The sequence below is a fragment of the Polyodon spathula genome, unplaced genomic scaffold (assembly GCF_017654505.1).
Source record: "Polyodon spathula isolate WHYD16114869_AA unplaced genomic scaffold, ASM1765450v1 scaffolds_2766, whole genome shotgun sequence".
NCBI classification, from domain to species: Eukaryota; Metazoa; Chordata; class Actinopteri; order Acipenseriformes; family Polyodontidae; genus Polyodon; species Polyodon spathula.
Window position 1 is genome coordinate 1,304 of NW_024474233.1, and position 16,397 is coordinate 17,700.

Sequence of the window (16,397 nt, forward strand, 5' to 3'; positions counted from 1 at the left end):
TGGTGTGCAGTGAACTGTTTTAAAGAGGCTCTTTTCAGAGCCAGTGACCTGCTCATTTTTTCAAAAGAGTTGGGCTGCCATGAGACGTACGAAATAGGCCTAAGAGCTGTCAAGGACTATGTGTCCAGGGATGCTAACAGGAGGGGTTGTGAAGAAGCAGAGGAGGTCTGGCAGCTGAAGAGATGGCCGGGTGGTGCTGGTGCCAGGGCCAGGTCGGAGTGGTTGGGCTCATCTGGGCAGGGTCAGGATGTTGTTTAAGGGCATGCTCTCTTGTGCACAAATAAAGGGGTTGATTTTAAAGTGTCTGTATTGTTATATTGTGTTTGAGAATCTGTGTGTAATATGTTTGTGTCATTGGTGATTGTATTTTGTGTATTTATTGTATATGGATTGTAGTGATTGTTAAAATGTATATGATTATCGGGAATGATTGCTGTATTTGAATTTATATACAATAAAAAAAAAAAAAATGGAGCAGCAGAGCGTGATGAATGGAGAGCAATGAGTCGGTGATTAACCGCTCCTCCTCGCTGGGGACTGCAACTCCCCTCCGAGACCATTCTGATTATCACTGGCGATCACAAACCAGTAACAAAACAAAGACCGCTGTTAAGCATATAGGTGTGTGATGTATTACACAGACCTTTTTTACTCGCTTTTCTGATGTTGCTTTGGATGAAAGCAATATAACGGAATAATAACATTCAAGCCTCGCTTTTTGCGCGGCGCTGTAAACGGATCAGTTTTATAAAAGGAAGCCTACGCATGTTTACTGCTGGTTTATATTCACATGTTTCTGTGTGTATTAGGCAATTTCCTAGCCATTTTCCATTGATTATGTCCTCACCAAAAGATTTGAGAGGTATATATATATATATATATATATATATATAGATAGAGAGGGAGAGGAGAGAGAGAGTTATAATTACTAAGTCTCAATTGTTTTGGTGTAGCGTTCGTCCACTCTGTGTTTTGTCAGTGTATTCGTTTTGTTTGTCTATTTATTTTGTTTATTATGTTTACTGCTGGTTTATATTCACATGTTTCTGTGTGTATTAGGCTGTTGTAACAAAATTTTCTCACCAATATATATATATTATATATAAATAATAGAGAGAGAGAGAGGAAGTATTTTAGTTTTGCTGTCTCAGCCTGGGAGTCTCTCCAGTTGTAATACGTAGAGCATTAGATGTTCCTGTGAAATTTGGACATTGTCTCTCCCCCCCCCCGTGTTAAAGGGGCATTTTCTATAAGCTCTTCTTGCGCCATTAAACAGAAGCGCTGTAAGGCAATGTCACAGCGCAGTCTCTGTGGCGCAATCGATTAGCGCATTCGGCTGTTAACTGAAAGGTTGGTGGTTCAAGCCCACCCAGGGACGGCTTGTTTATATCTTTATTTATTTTCAGCTTGAATATTCCACAAAATTAATTACATAAATAAAACACAGTATTGAAAATAGCCGACTGATTAATGAGAACCCTTTTAACGAATACTTTTTAATTTTAATTAATTTGTAAACCGTTTAGTGTTGCAAAATAATATTTAAATTTGCGAGCAAATCTACTGCAAAACCCAACCTTGTCAAAAATTGAATAATAATAATAAAAATGGGCAACAGCCTTTTAAAAGAAAATATATATTTCCTGTTTATTTTACAATTGAATTATCCAATATTTGCAGCATGGCTTAAAATAAACGAGAAAAAAAAAAACAAATTTAAGAAGAAAAAGGTTTATTAAATAACAAAACAAAATATTATAAATGTAAAATATTAAAGTGACTATCTCCCCCCAGCTCTGGTCTCAGCGGTTCCAGTAATGAAAAGAGATTCCCCTGCTATACTGTCCGGGTCAGAGAGGCCTCGTCATAGTGGGACTCCCCCCGGGCATCGCACTCCGAACCCGGCCGGCTCCCTCTCAGCATGTCCAGAAGACCCGAAGCGGACCCAGCGGCACTCGGCGAGGGCTCCAGGGCTGTGCTGCGCTTCTCTGACTCATTTTGGGTAAATGTCGCGCTCTCCTGTTCTGAAAGCACACCTGGAAGAGATCAGGCATTTGATCATCTGAGGTAGCGTGGCCGAGCGGTCTAAGGCGCTGGATTAAGGCTCCAGTCTCTTTGGAGGCGTGGGTTCGAATCCCACCGCTGCCATAAAGGTATTTTTTAGCTTACTTTTAATTATTATATTTGATTAAAATCGTGTATAATATTCACACAGTTTAAAAAAAAAAGGTTTAAATTTGTGTCTGATTAAAATCACATTCAAAGCCATAACTCATGCCGCCCACAAGAGGGCGCCAAATTCCTGTTTTAAAATAAACTATCCTTGATCACTAATCAATTGATTAAGACTAAAACAACGACATCTACAAATGTATAATATTCCCCGTATATCGTCAGCTTTTGTGTGTGCATTTCATTATTTGATTTGATCGTACCGGAAATATTCATCCATATTCGGAACACGCCCTTCTTGTTCGCGTATTCTTTTTTGAATGTAAAAAGAAAACAGAACTAATTGAACGCTGGTTCCAGACAGAACGCCTCCGCACGTCGGGGCGCTAGTGACGCAACAATGCCAGCTCTTTGTATAAAGTCGGAACAGCTGGTTATAATAAACGGGGACTGCTATTTCTTGCCCAGAGCTGAGTTTTTAATGACTTGGCCATGTGGACGGTGCAAGGTTCAGAAATAGGAAATTGGAAATACGATCCGTCCCAACTGTTTCGGCAAGTCATGCAGTCTAACAGTTTCTTACACTAGCTGCCTGAAGTGAGAAAAAACACACAGCATGCTTTTTATGAGAGGAGAAACTTAGGCACTAATTGATGAGTTTGGTTTCTGTGCTTCAGTTCAGTCTCTGTTTTCCAGTTCAGTCTCTGTGCTTCAGTTCAGTCTGCGTGTGTAGTTTGCTGACTCTTCCATTCAGTATGTGGTGGTTTTAATAATTATGCTGCGGTTGCCAAAACACACAGAACTAGACTCTCTCTCCCTCTTAACTGCCCCCTTGTTCTCCTCTTTCTTTCTTTCTCTCTTTCCTTTTGTGAACAGTAAAAGAAATTAAACAGGAAGTTTAGGGAACGGATTATAGCTCCATCTCAGTGTTTATGTAAACAGTCCCAATATTCTCTAGACGCGTGGTAAAGCATGTTCCTAATCTGCTGGAGGGAAACATAAACTGCTGATCGGCGTGGCGCCAGATTTTTTCTGTTCTGGTTTTAATATCTCCACTAGAGGGGGTCGCTGTTTTTTTCAATCCAATCATTACGTTAAGATTTTACATCAATAATTTGTTGTTAAATTGCGTAGGCCGCCTATAGTATGACACCTGGAAGTCTAGCAGTCTGCGGTCTGGTAGAGTGGCTGTGCGGTCTAAGTAGTTGTTGTTGTTGTTGAATTGCACAAATTGTGACTCTCTAGAGACGAAGGACCAAAAGCCACTGCATGTTTCTTGAATACACCAATTCTAAGGACGTCAGCTGAAGCATTTGAACTGCTGTTAATTATTCTAATTTGATCGCTTCTCGGCCTCTTGGCTCGATCAAGGGTTGCGATCGCTTTGGTTGTTAACAACTAAGGTTTTGTGTTTATCTTTTACAGGAGCTCTAAAGGCGTGCCGGTATTTCTTAGCAGAGAGCGGAGAGATCAGCGTTGTGTTTTATCGGGTAGGGCCCCTTGGGGCACCTCACCTTTAATTGTTTTGTGATGTCGTTTGCAAGGATGGGAGAGAGAAGGTACAACTGTGTACGGTTTTCTTTAAAGAAGAAATACACAGAAGGGGATTTGAGGATGGAGATGGGGAGGTTAGAATTCAGTAGGTGTGTATTACAGAGGGCCTTGAAATTTGAACCTAAAGATTTGAACTGCCTTATTGCTTTACCAAATGGTATGTCTTGGGATGTAAGTTTTTGTAATGAAGGAGTGTATAGAGCATTCTGGACCAGATATGAGGAAAAGAAAGACTTGCCGGCTCTTGCTAAGTTTAATATTGAAGCTTTGTCAGACAACTCTGTGAAAACTGTAGTTGTGAGAATGTTAAGTGAGAGTGTTACAGATTATGATATTCGTACTTGGCTGTGTAGATATTGTGATGTTAAAAGAGCTCCTGTAAAGGTATGTGATTTGGACGGGGTATGGAATGGTGCATGGAGAGTGTTGGTGAGGCTGGCAAGTGACCCTCAGGGTTATGGAGGCTTACGGCACATTCCATCAGATATTATGTTGGGAGGTAGCAGGGGTTTTGTAAACTACCAGGGACAGCCTAAATACTGTAGAAAATGTGGTGAATTGGGCCATTTAGCAGTGGTGTGCGCAAGAGTTGTTTGTGGTATTTGTAAGGAGGACGGGCACGTGGCTGCACAGTGTGTGAAAAGGAAAGCTTGCAATTTGTGTGGGGATGATAAACATTTGTTCAGAGACTGTCCTCTGTCCTTTTCTAATAGACTGAGGAAAGGAACAGAAGTGAATGTGGACAAAGAAGTTGTGCAAAACGAGACAAATCTGGTGGATTTGGAGGTAGATTTGAATGAGGGCCCAGGTGCATCAGGGGAGTTTTTTTCAAACGCTGAGGGAGGGAAGGAGGTGGTTGGCTCTGATGAGCAGGTGACTAACAAGGTTGAAACTGAGATGAGGACAGGTGAGACAGAGGGAAATGGTAGTGAGGCTGATAGTGGGGGTGAGGGAGGTAGTACAGAGAATCAAGGGTTGGTTGTTAGGGGTGTAAGAGTGTGTGCAAGTGATGTGAATCGGTTAATGGAAGAAATGTTAGAAGAAATGGCAGAAAAAAATGTAGCCAAAGCATTAGTGAGGGAGGAAGAGGAGGATATGGAGCAAGATAGACTGCTGGAGAAAAGGAAAATGGAGAGTGAAAAAAATGAGGGGCTTTTTATTAAAAAGAAACAAAGCAAAAAGAAACAAAGGGTGGATTTGAGTGAAGGGCAAGAAGGTGAAGGAGAAGGGGAAGTGGATGATTCGCCATTGTTAATTAATTTACATTCACCCATGAGTCCTGAGACACAGCCACAATTTGATGGAAATGTGAACTATAGTGGTGACATGTTTTTAGATCTATCCTGTGTGGAGGATTTTGTTAAGGCTACGAATATGGTGGAAACACCTAAATAAGTCATGGATGTAAAGAGGTGTTACCCTTTTCTTATTACTGATGGCATTAACAGTGACCTCAATAAATGTTAGAAGCTTGATTAGTCCAGTACGGTGCTTATCCATTTTTGATTTCTTGTCAAATATGGAGGCAGATGTTTTCTTCTTACAGGAATGTTGGCTCCCATACAGGGAAAATTATAATACATTTAAAGAGAAGTGGTCATATGGGTGCTCTGTGTGGTCAGGTTCAAATGAGAATAAATCAAGTGGTATAGGGATTCTGTTCGAGAATAAGGGTATAGAAATTAAAAATGTTAAGATCCTAATGGATGGGAGGGCATTAGTGGTTAAAATAGTGTATTTAGAACAGGAGATTCTTTTGATTAATATATATGCTTCTCCTGATAAGCATGAGAGATTTCAGTTATTTGAGTTAATTAGTAGTGAATTGGTGTTGTGTGGTGGGGTTGTGATGGGAGGTGATTTTAATTGTGTGCTATCAGGGAAAGATAAAGGTGGTGTGTCAGATGAAATAAAGTTGGATAAAACTTCAGGATTGTTAAACAGGATAAAAAATGATTTTGTATTAACGGATGTATTTAGGCATTTGCATCCTAATGAACCAGGGTACACCTGGCATAATGTAAAAGGTACGAGGAAATCGAGAATTGACATGGTTTTTACAACTAAACATTTGTCTTGTTCTGAGTGTAAGTTGGAACCAAGTTTCTTCTCTGATCATATGATCCTAATTGCTAAGATTAACTTTGATGTTACAGTTTCAAAGGGTCCAGGGGTGTGGAAATTAAATAATAAATTACTAGAAAATGAGGGGTTGAGGAATACTTTTAGAGATAGGTATGAAAGGTGGAGAACTTTAAAAGAAATGTTTGTGAGTGAGTGTGAATGGTGGGAGTGGGTGAAAAGCAAAATCAAAAAGTTTTTTGTTAAAGTGGGAAAGGAAAAAGTTCAGAAAGAGAAAAGGCAGGAGAAGTCTTTGCAGGGGAAACTGCAGAGACTGTAGACTTGGTGGAATGGGATTTGATGTATATAAAGACATTAATGAAATTAAATTAGAACTGAAGGGATTGTTCCAAAAGAAGTGTGAGAAAATAATTTTCCTTAGTAAAGTTGAGCATGTGGAAAAGAATGAAAAGTGTACAAGATTCTTCTTTAAAAAAGTGTTGGAGAACAATAAAATAATGACGGCTCTTAAAGACCAGCAGGGGATAAGCAGGAGGAAGGGTGAGGAGATGATTGGGATTGCGGAGGGGTTTTATAGGGATCTGTACAAAGAGAGGAGGATTAATGAGGGGAAATTAAGCATGGTATTAAATAAGATGGAAGGAGGGGTGACGAATAGTGAGAAGGAAGAGTTGGAGAAGGAAATTACTGTGGAAGAGCTGGACACAGCAGTGAAAACATTTAAAAAAAACAAGACCCCAGGAGGGGATGGGTTAGGTTTGGAGTTTTATTTAGTTTTCTGGGAGCTTCTAAGAATTGATTTGCTGGGAGTTTTTAAAGAAATGTATAGGAAGGGGAAAATGCCTCTGTCTTTTAGGCAGGGTGTTATAATTCTGTTGTACAAGAAAGGAGACCGAGAGGAATTAAAGAATTGGAGGCCAATAAGTCTGCAATGCTTTGATTACAAACTTTTGGCAAAAGTAATAACAAATAGATTAAATAAAGTTATAAGCTCTGTTATTCATGCTGATCAGGTGTGTGCGATTCCAGGGAGAAGGGTGGTGGACAGCCTTGTCTTATTAAGAGATTCGATTGGCTATTGTAAAGAAAGGAAAAATAAGTTGTGTATTTTAAATCTTGACTTGGAGAAAGCATACGATCGGGTAGTGCATAAGTATATGTTTGCAGTCTTGGGAAAAATGGGATTTCCTGAGGGGTTTGTCAAATGGATAAGGGTGATGTATACAAATATTGAAAGCCGGATTTTAATTAATGGTATGCTTTCACGGCCAGTCGCCATCCAGAGTGGGGTAAGACAAGGCTGTCCCCTCTCCCCTCTTTTGTTTATATGTAGTATTGAGATACTAGGGCATCTGATCAGAATGGATCCTTTGATTAACGGGGTAAAGATACCTGGGAGTGGAGGTGAAGAAAATAAATGTATAATGTATATGGATGATGTAACGGTTGCATGCACAAATGAACTCTCTGTAGAGAAAGTTTTAAAACACACTGACAGCTTTTGTGAAATCTCTGGATCAAAATTAAACATGGGAAAATGTGAATGTATGGTCTATGGAGAATGGGAAAGCTTCCCAAATATTAAGATTTGTTTTAAGAAAGATTTTATTCAAATTCTCGGGATCAAGTTCGATAGTTATGGATCAGGACAAAAAAATTGGGAGGAATTGGTGGGAAAAGTGGCAAAGAAAATTGGGTTTTGGGGATTAAGGGATTTGACCCTGGAAGGTAAGGTGTTAATTATTAAGACTATGATCCTGCCTTTGGTATTGTATGTGGCTGCAATTATTCCACCGCCAAGGATGGTTTTAAATTGTCTAATAAGACAAGTTATGGGTTTCTTTTGGGGATCAAAGTGTGAGCGATTAAAAAGAAGTATTGTGTATAAAGAAAAGCAATATGGTGGTAAAGCTGTACCTGATTTAAAATTTTTGTTATGGCTTAAGTTTGTGCACACGCAGATTGACTTGTGTCTCTTTAAAAATAACAAGGCATCATTTTTTGTGAAGTTCTACCTGGGGGGGGATATTGAGAAAACTTGGGCTGTATAAAACAGCCAATAATGTTCCATCAGCTTTTGAGGTTCCCTATTGTTTTAGCCGTATAGAGTGGTTCTTTAAAGAATATGACCTTATTAAAACAGAGGTAGAACTATGGAGAGTGTGTAAAAAGGTTAAACTTTTTGTTCAGGATAAAACAGTAATGTGTACTGTGGGACAGTTCCCCCATGATGTGGTTGAAGGGGTTTGGGAAAATGTGGCCCACCCAAAGCTTTTGAATAAGCATAAAGATTTGGCTTGGCAAACTGCACATGGCATCCTTCCAACAAGGGATACAATGTATAAACGTGATCTTGTCCGTTCCCCTAGGTGCCCGAGGTCTCGGTGTGGTGAGGAGGAAACAGCAGGTCACTTGTTTTGGGACTGTGCCTTCGCTAAAAAGGTTTGGGAGGAGTCGAGTGAGCTACTACACCTGGGAAAGAACATTTTAAACAAGAATCTGGTGCTGCTGGGAAATCAACAGGACAAGATAGACAAGGAGAGATGGATGATGATGATGTTGCAGTGCAGTCTCTGTGGCGCAATCGGTTAGCGCGTTCGGCTGTTAACCGAAAGGTTGGTGGTTCAAGCCCACCCAGGGACGGTTTGTTTGTTTATATCTTTATTTATCTTCATCTCGAATATTCCACAAAATTAATTACATAAATAAAACACAGTATTGAAAATAGCCGACTGATTAATGAGAACCCTTTTAACGAATACTTTTTAATTTTAATTAATTTGTAAACCGTTTAGTGTTGCAAAATAATATTTAAATTTGCGAGCAAATCTACTGCAAAACCCAACCTTGATCATCTGAGGTAGCGTGGCCGAGTGGTCTAAGGGGCTGGATTAAGGCTGCAGTCTCTTTGGAGGCGTGGGTTCGAATCCCACTGCTGCCATAAAGGTATTTATTAGCTTACTTTTAATTATTATATTTGATTAAAATCGTGTATAATATTCACACAGTTTTAAAAAAAAAGTTTTAAATTTGTGTCTGATTAAAATCACATTCAAAGCCATAACTCATGCCGCCCACAAGAGGGCGCCAAATTCCTGTTTTAAAATAAACTATCCTTGATCACTAATCAATTGATTAAGACTAAAACAACGACATCTACAAATGTATAATATTCCCCGTATATCGTTAGCTTTTGTGTGTGCATTTCATTATTTGATTTGATTGTACAGGAAATATTCATCCATATTCGAAACACGCCCTTCTTGTTCGCATATTCTTTTTTGAATGTAAAAAGAAAACAGAACTAATTGAACGCTGGTTCCAGACAGAACGCCTCCGCACGTCGGGGCGCTAGTGACGCAACAAAGCCAGCTCTTTGTATAAAGTCGGAACAGCTGGTTATAATAAACGGGGACTGCTATTTCTTGCCCAGAGCTAAGTTTTTAATGACTTGGCCATGTGGACAGTGCAAGGTTCAGAAATAGGAAATTGGAAATACGATCCGTCCCAACTGTTTCGGCATGTCATGCGGTCTAACAGTTTCTTACACTAGCTGCCTGAAGTGAGAAAAAACACACAGCATGCTTTTTATGAGAGGAGAAACTTAGGCACTAATTGATGAGTTTGGTTTCTGTGCTTCAGTTCAGTCTCTGTTTTCCAGTTCAGTCTCTGTGCTTCAGTTCAGTCTGCTTGTGTAGTTTGCTGACTCTTCCATTCAGTATATGGTGGTTTTAATAATTATGCTGCGGTTGCCAAAACACACAGAACTAGACTCTCTCTCCCTCTTAACTGCCCCCTTGTTCTCCTCTTTCTTTCTTTCTCTCTTTCCTTTTGTGAACAGTAAAAGAAATTAAACAGGAAGTTTAGGGAACGGATTATAGCTCCATCTCAGTGTTTATGTAAACAGTCCCAATATTCTCTAGACGCATGGTAAAGCACGTTCCTAATCCGCTGGAGCGAGACATAAACTGCTGATCGGCATGTAACCAGATTTTTTCTGTTCTGGTTTTAATATCTCCACTAGAGGGGTTCGCTGTTTTTTTCAATCCAATCATTACGTTAAGATTTTACATCAATAATTTGTTGTTAAATTGTGTAAGCAGCCTATAGTATGACACCTGGAAATCTAGCAGTCTGTGGTCTGGTAGTGTGGCTGTGCGGTCTAAAGTGCTGGATTTAGGTTTCAGTCTCTCTAGAGATGTGGGTTTCAATCCTGCTCTCCTTTTCACAAGAAGTAAGAGGACTTGTGACTCTGTAGAGACAAATACACCAATTCTAAGGACGTCAGCTGAAGCATTTGAACTGCTGTTAATTATTCTAATTTTTTTTACAAATGAATCAAGATGATAATAGTTGTTGTTGTTGTTGTTGTTGTTGAATTGCACAAATTGTGATTCTCTAGAGACAAAGGACCAAATGCCACTGCATGTGTCTTGACACACCAATTCTATGGGTCAGCTGAAGCATTTGAACTGCTGTTAATTATTATATATTTTTTTTACAAATACATTGATGATAATAGTTGTTGTTGTTGCTGTTGTTGTAGTTATTTGGTCCTTCGTCTCTAATGCAATTCAATTGCTAATGCAATTCAACAACAACTATGATGTATTCATAAAAAAAATATAATAACAGCAGTTCAAATGCTTCAGCTGACTTCCTTAGACTTGGTGTATCAAGACATGCAGTGGCATTTGGTCCTTTGTCTCTAGAGAATCACAATTTGTGCAATTCAACAACAACAACAACAACAACAACAACAACTATTATCATCTTGATTCATTTGTAAAAAAAATTAGAATAATTAACAGCAGTTCAAATGCTTCAGCTGACATCCTTAGACTTGGTGTATTTGTCTCTACAGAGTCACAAGTCCTCTTACTTCTTGTGAAAAGGAGGGCAGGGGTGAAGAAAACTCCAGCTAGCAGTGGTGGGATTGAAACCCACACCTCCAGAGAGACTGAAACTTATATCCGGCACTTTAGACCGCACAGCCACACTACCAGACCGCAGACTGCTAGACCTCCAGGTGTCATACTATAGGCTGCTTACACAATTTAACAACAAATTATTGATGTAAAATCTTAACATAATGATTGGAATGAAAAAAACAGCGAACCCCTCTAGTGGAGATATTAAAACCAGAACAGAAAAAATCTGGTTACGCCGATCAGCAGTTTATGTCTCGCTCCAGCGGATTAGGAACGTGCTTTACCATGCGTCTAGAGAATATTGGGACTGTTTACATAAACACTGAGATGGAGCTATAATCCGTTCCCTAAACTTCCTGTTTAATTTCTTTTACTGTTCACAAAAGGAAAGAGAGAAAGAAAGAAAGAGGAGAACAAGGGAGCAGTTAAGAGGGAGAGAGAGTCTAGTTCTGTGTGTTTTGGCAACCGCAGCATAATTATTAAAACCACCATATACTGAATGGAAGAGTCAGCAAACTACACACGCAGACTGAACTGAAGCACAGAGACTGAACTGGAAAACAGAGACTGAACTGAAGCACAGAAAGTGCCTAAGTTTCTCCTCTCATAGAAAGCATGCTGTGTGTTTTTTCTCACTTCAGGCAGCTAGTGTAAGAAACTGTTAGACCGCATGACATGCCGAAACAGTTGGGACGGATCGTATTTCCAATTTCCTATTTCTGAACCTTGCACCGTCCACATGGCCAAGTCATTAAAAACTTAGCTCTGGGCAAGAAATAGCAGCCCACGTTTATTATAACCAGCTGTTCCGACTTTATACAAAGAGCTGGCATTGTTGCGTCACTAGCGCCCCGACGTGCGGAGGCGTTCTGTCTGGAACCAGCGTTCAATTAGTTCTGTTTTCTTTTTACATTCAAAACAGAATACGCGAACAAGAAGGGCGTGTTCCGAATATGGATGAATATTTCCTGTACGATCAAATCAAATAATGAAATGCACACACAAAAGCTGACGATATACGGGGAATATTATACATTTGTAGATGTCGTTGTTTTAGTCTTAATCAATTGATTAGTGATCAAGGATAGTTTATTTTAAAACAGGAATTTGGCGCCCTCTTGTGGGCGGCATGAGTTATGGCTTTGAATGTGATTTTAATCAGACACAAATTTAAAACTTTTTTTTAAAACTGTGTGAATATTATACACGATTTTAATCAAATATAATAATTAAAAGTAAGCTAATAAATACCTTTATGGCAGCGGTGGGATTCGAACCCACGCCTCCAAAGAGACTGGAGCCTTAATCCAGCGCCTTAGACCGCTCGGCCACGCTACCTCAGATGACCAAGGTTGGGTTTTGCAGTAGATTTGCTTGCAAATTATATATTTTTAAATATTATTTTGCCACACTAAACGGTTTACTAATTAATTAAAATTAAAAAGTATTCGTTAAAAGGGTTCTCATTAATCAGTCGGCTATTTTCAATACTGTGTTTTATTTATGTAATTAATTTTGTGGAATATTCGAGCTGAAAATAAATAAAGATATAAACAAGCCGTCCCTGGGTGGGCTTGAACCACCAACCTTTCGGTTAACAGCCGAACGCGCTAACCGATTGCGCCACAGAGACTGCGCTGCGACATCACCTTACAGCGCTTCTGTTTAATGGCGCAAGAAGAGCTTATAGAAAAGAACCCTTTAACACGGGGGGGAAAGAGACAAATGTCCAAATTTCACAGGAACATCTAATGCTCTACGTATTACAACTGGAGAGACTCCCAGGCTGAGACAGCAAAACTAAAATACTTCCTCTCTCTCTCTATTATTTATATATAATATATATATATTGGTGAGAAAATATTGTTACAACAGCCTAATACACACAGAAACATGTGAATATAAACCAGCAGTAAACATGCGTAGGCTTCCTTTTATAAAACTGATCCGTTTACAGCGCCGCGCAAAAAGCCAGACTTGAATGTTATTATTCCGTTATATTGCTTTCATCCAAAGCAACATCAGAAAAGCGAGTAAAAAAGGTCTGTGTAATACATCACACACCTATATGCTTAACAGCGGTCTTTGTTTTGTTACTGGTTTGTGATCGCCAGTGATAATCAGAATGGTCTCGGAGGGGAGTTGCAGTCCCCAGCGAGGAGGAGCGGTTAATCACCGACTCATTGCTCTCCATTCATCATGCTCTGCTGCTCCATTTTTTTTTTTTTTTTTCAAAGCGTTACATACTGTTCAATACATTACAATACATAACTCATTACATAAACACTATAACACACTTAAAAGCAAAACTTTACATCACCTTCAAACACATTACTTTTGTTCAGGATCAACACATTAAAGAAACACCTCACCCCCTAAAAAAAAAAAAAAAAAAAACCTTGAATAAACATAAAAACTGCTCTAGCTGCACACACTCCTCTTCGTCCCTCTCGGTGTGGAGTCTTCCCTGTGTTTCCGCCTTCGGTAGTCACAGAGATAATACTCTGCCAGCTGGACCACCTCTCTTGGGCCAATAACCACACCTTTACATACAAGTATATTCCTGGCTTTCCACAAAACCTCCCGGATACACATTATGGCACTCCAAATCAATAGTCTATCTTCTATCTTCGGCAGTTAAACGAGGCAGTCTTCCCAGCGACAGCGAGTGGAAGCGACAGCGAGTGGGAGAAGTACAGGCATGGAAAAGTACAGAGCAGTTTCGAAGCAGAAAGGAGAAATTGCATCTTGAATTGCTTTAATCAGAAAACAGAGGACATTGGGGAAACACAGCAGCAGCTCAAAGTCAAACAGCCGCGTGTGTTTTTCTGATAACAAACAAGCTGAAACTCGGAGCAGCTGATTCAAATTCAGCGCCGTTTTGAGACACGGGCGAGGGGAGGAGCCAACAGCACAGCAGAACAACGCAGTTAAACGAGGCAGTCTTCCCAGCGACAACGAGTGGGAGAAGTACAGGCGTGGAAAAGTACAGAGCAGTTTCGAAGCAGTTTGAAAGCAGGTTGACGGCTGCAGAAGAAACTATACTTCAAAAGAAAAAAACCTCAACATGGTCTTCAAGCCAGTAATCTGTGACACCTGCTTGATGTGGGAAATCCGAGAAAACCCAGCGGAGCTAAACCAAGTGTGCGTAAAGTGCCGCGCGATCCAGGATTTGCATAAACTAGTAAGTATGCTAGAAATGGAGCTGGAAGAAGTGAGACAGCAACAGGATCTTGAGGAACTGGCACACCCACAATTCATGGAAGTCTGCATCACCCCTAACAGACTGAAAGCCACCAGGGAGATAGAAGGTCAGAACAGCTGGGTTCAGGTAGGCAGAAGCAGGGAAAAAAAGAAACTTCGTCAAACACAACCACCAGAAATCAAAACAACCAACAGATTTGAGTCACTTCAGAATTTTGATGAGCAGAACCAACAACAAGAGAATGAAAGGAACAACATCCAGGACCCTATTGACAGTGGTGACCAGACAGCAAAAAGAAGGGAGGTCATGATTGTTGGGGACTCCATATTGAGAAACACAGCAAGTTCAATTCGCAGTTTGGACCCCCTTACTACAACAGTGTGCTGCCTTCCGGGAGCCTCGGTCAAGCACATCACTGAAAACGTGGACAGGCTCCTAGAACGAACAGGAGACGACCCGGTAGTAGTCGTCCACATCGGTACAAACAACATTGGAAGAGACAGACCAAAATCCCTGCAAAACAAATTCAGAGAGCTAGGAAGGAAATTAAAAGAGAAAACCAAAACTGTGGTATTTTCTGGTATACTACCCGCACCTTGCAAAGGACCATATGGACAGCTGGAAATAATTAATCAAAACGAATGGCTGAAGACGTGATGCACACGGGAAGGCTTCACCTATCTTGATCATTGGACCACAGACGTAAAAGAGAAAAACAAAACTGTGGTAATTTCTGGTATACTACCCGCACCTTGCAAAAGACCATATGGACAGCTGGAAATAATTAATCAAAACGCATGGCTGAAGACGTGGTGCACACGGGAAGGCTTCACCTATCTTTATCATTGGACCACATTCTACAACGAGGACTATCTGTATAGACGGGATGGACTGCATTTAAATAACAAGGGAACTAGTCTACTTGGAGAAAAGATCCTCGAGCAGGTTCAGAAGCATTTAAACTAGAAAGGAAGGGGGGGGGGAGAAATCAACAAAAAAAACAGAAGGGAGACCGCATCAAAACAAGAACAACAACTCAGGTAAGACAACCATTAAATGTATTTATCTAAATGCTAGAAGTATCAGAAACAAAATTCTAGAACTTGAAGCTACTGCACTAACAGGTAACTATGATGTGATAGGTGTTACAGAAACTTGGTTATCTGAGAGTGATGGGGACGAATATAATATTTGTGGGTATACACTGTATAGGAAAGACAGGCAGGACAGAAGAGGAGGAGGGGTAGCGCTATACATAAGAAACAGTCTTGAAGCCCAGGTGTTAAACCTGGACAAAGAAAATAAAACCGAATCAATATGGGTCAGAATAACAGACAAAAATTCAAAAGGCATAATAATAGGAGCATGCTATAGACCGCCAGATTCAGACGGTGAGCAAAATAATCTGTTATACAATGACATTAGAAATGTGTGTAGCAAAGGAGAAGCCATACTAATGGGGGATTTCAACTTCCCCCAAATAAAATGGGAAAACCCGGTGGGTAGCGCGAAGGATGAAATAGAAATGGTGGAAATGACAAATGACTGCTTCCTAACACAATTTGTGAAGGCACCCACTAGAGGGGAGGCATGCCTTGATTTAGTCTTTTCAAATAACGAAGATAGAATAACTAAAACAGAGGTCAGAGAACCACTGGCAAACTCAGACCACAACATGGTCTCATTTGAAGTGTTTTTTAAAACCCCAAAAGTAAAGACTAAAGCTAAGGTTTACAATTTTAGAAAAGCAAACTATGAAGGCATGAAACAGAGACTAACAGAAGTAGATTGGAGTAAAATAGAGAAAACACCCACAGAAGAAGGATGGTTGTTCTTCAAAAATGTAGTACTAGAGGCGCAAAACAATTACATCCCTAAAGTAGACAAATCTAAATGTAAAACTAAATTGCCAAAATGGTTTAATAGATCAATTAAAAAAAATATTCAGCGAAAAAAGGCACTTTACAGAGCATTAAAAAAGGACCAAAAAGAAAGTACGCAGAAAGAGTACACAGAACTGCAAACGCAAGTCAAAAAGGAAGTTAGAAAGGCCAAGAGAGAAATAGAAATGAACATTGCTAAGGGAGCTAAAACCAATTCCAAAATGTTTTTCCAATATTACAACAGCAAGAGAACATTCAAAGAGGAGATTAAATGTTTAAGAGATACAAATGGCAAAATCGTAGAGGAAGAAAAAAAAAATAGCAAATATGTTAAATGATTACTTTTCACAAGTTTTTACAAAGGAAGATACTGACAACATGCCCCACATGTCATCCAGTTCCTATCCAGTTTTAAATAACTTTAGCATAACTGAGGCAGAAGTGTTAAAGGGACTAGGAGCTCTTAAAATAAACAAATCCCCTGGGCCGGATGAGATCCTCCCAATAGTACTCAAAGAAATGAAAGAAGTAATTTACAAACCGCTAACCAAGATCATGCAGCAGTCTCTT

The 16,397-nt window shown here is 39.8% G+C and overlaps 7 non-coding genes and 1 pseudogene across 7 annotated transcripts; 5 read left to right on the top strand and 3 right to left on the bottom strand.

The window, feature by feature from the left end:
- The first annotated feature begins 417 nt into the window (after window positions 1-417).
- LOC121310887 lies at window positions 418-566 on the top strand (annotated as a pseudogene).
- Window positions 567-1,304: 738 nt separating this feature from the next.
- trnan-guu lies at window positions 1,305-1,378 on the top strand. The gene has a single exon. It is a non-coding gene; the product is annotated as a tRNA-Asn (tRNA).
- A 688-nt stretch (window positions 1,379-2,066) lies between these two features.
- Window positions 2,067-2,148, top strand: trnal-aag. The gene has a single exon. It is a non-coding gene; the product is annotated as a tRNA-Leu (tRNA).
- Window positions 2,149-8,377: 6,229 nt separating this feature from the next.
- trnan-guu lies at window positions 8,378-8,451 on the top strand. The gene has a single exon. It is a non-coding gene; the product is annotated as a tRNA-Asn (tRNA).
- A 216-nt stretch (window positions 8,452-8,667) lies between these two features.
- On the top strand, window positions 8,668-8,749 carry trnal-aag. Its single transcript has one exon. It is a non-coding gene; the product is annotated as a tRNA-Leu (tRNA).
- A 3,246-nt stretch (window positions 8,750-11,995) lies between these two features.
- Window positions 11,996-12,077, bottom strand: trnal-aag. Its single transcript has one exon. It is a non-coding gene; the product is annotated as a tRNA-Leu (tRNA).
- A 221-nt stretch (window positions 12,078-12,298) lies between these two features.
- trnan-guu lies at window positions 12,299-12,372 on the bottom strand. Its single transcript has one exon. It is a non-coding gene; the product is annotated as a tRNA-Asn (tRNA).
- Window positions 12,373-12,858: 486 nt separating this feature from the next.
- Window positions 12,859-12,992, bottom strand: LOC121310886. Its single transcript, XR_005948959.1, has one exon. It is a non-coding gene; the product is annotated as a U8 small nucleolar RNA (small nucleolar RNA).
- Between the last annotated feature and the right edge of the window lie 3,405 nt (window positions 12,993-16,397).